This window comes from Salarias fasciatus, chromosome 20 (assembly GCF_902148845.1).
Source record: "Salarias fasciatus chromosome 20, fSalaFa1.1, whole genome shotgun sequence".
Classification (NCBI taxonomy): domain Eukaryota; kingdom Metazoa; phylum Chordata; class Actinopteri; order Blenniiformes; family Blenniidae; genus Salarias; species Salarias fasciatus.
In genome coordinates, this window is record NC_043764.1 from 12702191 (window position 1) to 12709963 (window position 7773).

Genomic DNA, 7773 nt, shown 5'->3' on the forward strand with positions numbered 1-7773 from the left:
AGTTGTCTTTTGTCACAGATGAAAGCAGCAAACCGCTTTCACTCTGAGACACAGTGACTCACAGGAATCACGCCTGACCCTTCTTTTTCCCCTCCAGTACACACATCCCCACTCAGAGCACCTTAACGCCATATAATAACGCATTTTTTTACTTATCCACTCATGCACCACTGACTGGGAAGACAAATTGGACCCCCAGTTTATAAATTGAAGCCATTAAGAGCCATCAGAGCATTGAAAATAGTGGGTTGAGACGGCGTTGTCTCGTGTAATTGTGTGTTTGCTTCTGCTGTTTCCGTCCAGGTAGATCAATACCGGGGATAATGGTTCCAAAAGAAGGCAACACAGGCGGTTTGCAGATAATACTGTACAATAGGCTAAAGACTCACCTTTTTGATTCAGCTTTTAACTGAATTTCATTTAACTGGCTTTTGATGCATTTTCTCTTATTGCATTTTAATTCCATATTTTATCCCCATCTCCAATGTTTCAGATCATCTTCTCTTGTTATATTCCTAGATTTTTTTTCTCTATTTTTGTTTTTTATTTTCATTTTATAATTTCTGAATTATTTTTACTCCAGTGTCTCTCTTCATGGGGGGTTTTCTTGTCTTTTATTTTTTTTATTTTATTGTGTTTTAACTTGTAAAGCACTTTGTGCTACCATAAGGGATGAAAAGTGCTTTATAAATATAATTACATTTGATTTGATCAATATGTGTGCATTTACTCTGAAATTTCACTCATGTTTTTTCTTCTAAAACGGATTTGAAAGTATCGTGAAGAAATAAGATGGTATGGATTAACGGTGGCTTTTCCCTCTCATCCTCTGACTGAGCCGATTCATGATCATCATTCCTCATCATAGCATTTCCCACCACTTGTCTAAAATTGGACATCCTGGTGAGTCTGAGCTCGCCCACCGCGGCCCTCCTCCTCTCCTCCCCTCCCCTTCCACCCCCCACGGCCGAGTATCCCGCCGGACAGATACACACCTTTGTGTGAATCCACAATCAGAAGACACTGATCATTCTGATTCAAAGGTGGACACGGCTGGACAGTTCTGTAGATGGTGGTTGCCATGGATTTCTCTCAAAAGCTTTTGGTGTAATGGCACATCCCACTTCTGATGTCAGCGATGGAGGAAGGTGGAGAGGGTGGAAGAGGAGGAGGAGGAGGAGGAGGAAGAAGGAGTTGAGAGAGAGAGAGAGAGAGAGAGAGAGAGAGAGAGAGAGAGAGAGAGAGAGAGCAAGAGACGAGGGGAAAAGGGAAGGGAGGGAGGTGAGAGCAGGGGAGGGGAGCCAGCCTGTTGCTCATGATCACCAAACAGCCTCCTCAGACTCCACCAGAGCCGGTGCATGGATGGAGCAGAGTCAAGCGGCAGAAGCTGTTTGTCTTCTCCTGCTTTCTCCTCATCGCCTTCAGGCTTCTTCTGCAAACTAACAGCTGCCGTCAGACTGATTCCAGAGCCAAGTGAGTACACTTTTTCAATATGAAAATGCTGCACAGCTCAAACTTGAGGTGTGTTTTTATAGAGTTGGGTCGTTGCAGGTCTCACATGGAGAGTTTGGCACGCCTGCAGCATAGTGAGAACTTATAAATAACATTGCAGGTACATGTGTCTGCGGCTGAGCATCGTTTCAAATGAGTTTTTGTAGATCACAGTCTTTGACATTTCATAAGTATGATCAGAACTAACTTTGTAGGCGTATCGCCAGCATCAGCTGTTAGAATTCTGTTGCTGTTTCAGATCCAGTTTATTCTAGGTTTGTGTGGTTTGTGACGTTTTTGAAAATGTCTTTAGCAGATGACAGTCATCTGCATGCTGTGTCCTCTACATGTGCACCATGGTGATGAGGCTGCAGCTACATTTCAGTGTGTTATGATCTGTAAACATTTACTGATATGTCACCGCGGGAGGTTTGAGAGGAGAGGGAGTCGTCCTGTTATCTGTCGAGTCACATGCAGCTGTTGGATCTATAGAGGTTCAAAATTCTATGTTCTATTTATATAAGAGTGAAAAACACACAAAACGTATGTGTGTGTTTGTGTGTGTACACAGTGGATATAAAAGAATACAAAAACATGTGTATGTATGCACAGAGACAACGTATATGTATATATACAGCATATGCTTGTTTGCATTATTTGTTTAAACAAATATGCATTCTTTTATTCCCACTTTAGCTCAGTTTAGCATGTTTTCTGTCGGTCTCACTGGGAGTGACATGTTTGGGTGTGTATAGATTTCAGTATGACAGGTCATGTCCAAGTGAAACCGTATATACCTGAGAGTGACAGATAAAACGGCAGAGAAACTCTCTCCCCACTGAAAACCTCCTCTGGAGACATATCAGTTATCTGCACTGTGCGTGTGTGTGTGTGTGTGTGTGTGTGCCCGCCTTTGAGATCTCATTGGAGATTGCCACTTTTTCAAAATTAAATTTTAAAATGACGGCCGATGTAAGTGAAACTTTTGAGTCTGAGAGCCTCTTCAGGTCCTTAAACAGTGAATCACTGACTGTCGTTGTTTCCATGAATCCATAAGAGTCTCACGTTGATGTAAACAGAGGCTTTCCATGATGAGAATATGAATTCACCATGCAGATGCTCTTTCAGGAGTTTGGATCGGTGATATATGATATGCAATACATCATCCGCCCTTCTCCCCTCCATCCTCCAGGTAATTGTGACCATAATGAGATGAACTAATGACTTTTTTCCTGTTCTAACAGCTAATAGTGGCTGTCTGATTCTCCTCCGCAGAGAGGGACATACAATGTAATTATAATGTGCTGTTCCCAGGTGTCTTTATGTGTAAGATATCTGAAATAGATACCATTCACTGCTTTTGGAGCAGATCGACCAGCAACCAGCAGCCGTTATTTCCCAGCTTCCCTGTGGACAGGCAAACAGAGCTTCGCTCAGTGCTCAGACTCCCCGCAATTCAAGACACAGATGTGCTCTGAAAACATAAGTCAGGTGATGTTATTTTTCTTAATGCAGTTAAGGACATTTTTTTTTTACCTTTATATGATTCTTGTATAATATGATTTAAAGGGACTTAAGGCAACTTTACAATATTTACCTCAGTGCTGCTGCGATAGGCGCTGTGGGTAACTGCCGCCACCAGCCAAGGCGGCACGGGACCGCGCACAAACACTTTACAGACTGTCCGTCGGTCAATTTTTTTTTTTTTTTTTTTTGACTCACGAGATAACGCTGAAAGTCCTTTTTTTCTTCATGGTGGCACTTTTTTGTGGGCTTTGAGTGGATGCAGGTCCTTTGATGGCTGCTGAAGAAGCCATTTGTATCCCTGCAGTGTTTTAGTCCGTGTCCACGGCAGCCATGTTTCTTCCTGTTCCAGAGTTGTCGGGACGCATACAGTGTCAATTTACGTCACATCCCCATGATTGCGCGGGAAATTCGGACCCCGAACTGCAACAAATTCTGTGGCGCACAGCCTGTATAAGGCAACGGACAGATTCGCGGATTGGCCTGTTATTTTAGATTTTTAATGCTTCACGGCCCATTAACATTGAATAAACTGGAAATGCATGTGTAGTTTTTCACAAATCTTGCCTTAAGTCCCTTTAATCTAAAAAATTAAGTAACATAGGGATTCCCTTGATCACACTTGATGCTTCTTGGCCCTCTGAAGTCCCACACTTGAAAACCACCGGTGTTCAGCAATGCAGAGCTAAACTTTTCACCCCTTCCTTGTTTTTCATATCACATGACATGTTATATTTTCTGACAGGAAACCTTTAATTTTCCACCCCAAGCTCAAAGCCTTTTAAGTGCTGACCATTGAGTGACGCTTCCTCCTTCTCACTTCTTCATCTTCCTCAATCTCACATCACATCCATCACCCCTGCTGGAAAACGAATGCCCCTTAGTGGCTGTTTTTCCACTCCTTTTATTCCATCTCATCAGCTAAAGTACTTTGTGCACACAGTGTCAAGAAGAGTCCGGTTTTTCCTCCCCGTCGATCTCTGACAGACCATCTCTTGTACCTTCTGTCGCCTCGGCCCCCCGGGAGCCGCCGGACGGATCCTTTAAAGCACTCAGTCTAAAGTGACGGGCGGTCGGGGTCCCTGTCGGTGCGAGGTGTCCGGATAGCGCGCTCGACCTCTGAGACGCGTCCATCAAGCCACTCGTGAAGACTAAATTGTTTGCGTGGCCCCGGGCGATGATTGCATCGAAGCAGGAAAAGGGCATCAAAACATGGAAAGTGAATATCGGTTAATGCACACAGACAACGTGGACGGTTTAATATTATGCAATCTTTATATAATCAAGACGGATGAGCACTCGCAACCGGTGAGAGCATGCAATCATCCACTCAGAGTTGAAATATGCTCGGCGAAGAGAAGAGAGGAGGAGAGAAAAAAAAAAAAAAAAAAAAAAAACACGCTGTCGTCGTACGATGAGCGAGCGCGATCGGTGTCAAGTTGAGGTGTTGTTTTGTGGCTTCGCTCAGCCTGGTGTGTCACTGGTTTTGTAGGGGATAAGAAGATGAGGCGCAATGTGGAGCAGCCATGCAGAAATGTGGGGATTTGGTGGGTCGGCTCAGACCCCGGTGGGGGGTGTGGTGGAGGAAAGACAGACGGAGGACGGGCTGGGAAATAAACTGCAGACAGAAAATGACAGAGGTGTGATGCTTCTCATTTCCTCTTTGTTGTGAGACATTCTTCTCAAAGAGGCGGTCAAAAAAAAAAAAAGAGAAGAAGAGCCTTGAATGGCATTTGGAAAGGTTACCGTGGTTTATTTCCATTTCACCTGAGATCAGATGGAAGGCCTCTTTAAAAAGTGGTGCGGGGGGTAGATTGCAGACAGGCGGGAGGTTTGTTGTGGTTTACTTTCCAGAAGGAAGAAGAAGAAGGAAAAAAAAAAAAAAGCCATGAAAAGCAAACGTAGCTCGTTACTGAAATGTATTATCTCCGCAGCATACTTCCTGCCTACCTCAGAAGCAGGGAGCAACACCCTGTGGTGGGCCGCAGACGGAGCTGGAGAGGCAATTACTGCCCTTGAGCTATAGCTTCTTGCAGGGCTTGCATTAATACCGCCCACTTCCAACAAAAAAAGAAATATTTTTTTTGTTTACAACTGCTCCCGCTGGAATGGCTGCGAGCGAGGGTCTTCTGGGGTAGATCTGCCTCTGGCCAGTCTGACTGTTTTAGAGTTTAACCAGATCTCTGAGAGACAAAGAGAAATCGAGGGAGGGAGAGAGAGACAGTCAGGCCTTGGCAGCTCTTGTGGTCCATTTCTGGAAACACCACCCTCTTATAGTCCATTAGAGAAAACTGTGCGCTGAGGGAAAAGGAGGAGAATTGGTTGATGAGTAGACGAAAGGGATGTTATGTGGTCTAAATGGTTGTTGAACCCCAAAGGACATCATCGAGCCCCATTTTCATGTTACGTGTCTCATTCTGCAATAGTCTTCGTGCTGAACATTCATCGCTCATTAAGCTTTCCAAAAAAGTTCCATGGGAAGTATAATGGTGCTTTACACCCCACTGGAAGGAAAACTGTTTTAAATCTCCTCATATTCATAGGAAACACTGACAGAAATGTGATATTCATTAAGCTACCATGTGTTCCGCAGAGTGAGTCAAGCCGGATCACAATTTCTCCATCCACAGACAGACTGGTAAAGTCTGATTTACACTCTTCTACCAATATGCAGATACGCCGCCATAAATAGTCACCAATAAATTAAATCCTCATGCCTCTCGGTGGGATACACAGCCGCTCTGCATATGCTCAGCAGATTAAACGTTACATTTGTGCCCTGAATGAACAGACGTCTGACACACGTCTCTGCAGAATGCTGGAATAATTTCTGATCCTCGTTTAATTACCGTGTGGAGATTTGCTCTGCTGAAGCATCAAGGCAGCTATACTCTTACTACACCCCTTTAACGCTGTCGTACTGAGTCTGGCGAGGTCTGCGGATCGCCATGGACTGCAGTACGCGATGGCATGAAGACGTATGAGCAGCGATTTCTGACCGAAAAATAAGAAACAGAAAAGAAAAACAACTTCTGACTATATATATGGTGTGTGTACGGTCACGTAAAGCCATGGATTGATGTCGTACAGTTGCAGAGAGCTGGTGGAGGGATGTCGAACATTACGGGGAGATTCCGTTCTGTTCTCCTAGAACTGCTCTCATTAACAGTGGGAAGATTGATCTCATAAAAGAAAAGGTATCTTTGGATGAAATTCCACACGGATTGCCAAGTATGTATGCTTCAAACAGTATTAAAGGCAGACTGAATGGTCCCACATAATACTGCACAATCATCCGCTATCATCTGATTTGGTATTATTCCTTTTCCCAAGTCCGCGTACCGTCTCCTTTGTTTTCAGGACGACTGCGCAGTGATCTCACACATTTCTGACTCCTGATCTCAGACTGTTCACATATAACCCTACAACATCCAGTCTGCCACAGTCCGCAGAAAGAACTTAAGCAAGTTTAATTTTTTGAAAAATCATTTCAAACAGTCTCGGACAGCTTTGGACAGCGGCGTATGGATTTCACATTATTTCACAATGCATTTCATGAAGCTATGCACCAGCTAATGTCGCCATCCGCCCAGTGAGATTTTGGCTGTCCCAGACGAACTCTTTAATGATGGCAATACCTTGGACTGGTTCATAATCTCTGGTCTGCTGTTGTGCGGTGAGAGGGTTAAACAGACAGCCTGAGATCATCTTCTGTCAAAAACGTCAAAGCTGCTTCCTCATGAGATCAGAGAGGGGCCGCTGATTCAAACCACATCTAATAACAAATAATAAGTTTCTATATGAAAAACAAACAATGCAGTCAGCACAGATCAGTGGAAGAAAACATTGTTCTGTCGAAATTATTGTCAAGCTTATGAAATCCACGTTGCACAGCAGCTAATAGGCACAGCAGCGTTCAGGGAGGTTAAAACCAGGCTGTGATTTACTGGAGGGGAGTCGTCTTCTGCTGGTCTACAGTTCTTCTTTGTCTTTATACAGAAAGGGATTGGATTTATTTCCCACTCACAGTGATCAAGGCCCCTTCGCCAACAGGCCAGATTGAAGAAAAAAATCCACATAATTATGAACTAATTGATCCATTATTTAAAGCGGCAACTTTAAAGCACTGGAAGTGAAACAATTAGCTTGACCACATGCTGTCTGCCTCACGACTTGCAGTGAATTTAGTTAATGAACAGGTTTTGCTTTAGTTACAAAATATTATTGGTAACTCGGTAAAATGAATGGCTTTTAGTACCGAGTGAAAGCAACGGGCTTTTTATTTTGCCAGCATTATGTCATTAGGCTCTAAATCTTTGTGATCTGTTAAATTAAATATTATTTTTACCATTTCATCACTCTTTTATCTGACTGTCCTTCATTTTATTTCACTTCCATCATAGATCTCACCCCGATCTTTGTTTTTTCCATCGTTGCTTTCATTAAAACCATCTCCCAACATCGGCGGCGGCGACGCTCTCCATAGGCTCTTCTGAAGGGGAACTGTGGGAAACGCATGCACAATGCAGCGAAGCAACAGAGACTCGCAACCCGGTGACTCACCAGGCAATCTGGAGAACATGCCCTGTGGCTTAGCTGTGATAACGCTGGCACAGAGAGAGGCCAGACCTCAGCCGATCTGGTGGGGAGAACAGCATTCGCTGTCTTCGCAGCGTTTCATCTCTCCTTCCGAGATAGACTCTGTTTCCCCGGAGGACAAAAGGAGGAGAGCATCTGAGGCCCGGCAGAGCGGAGAAC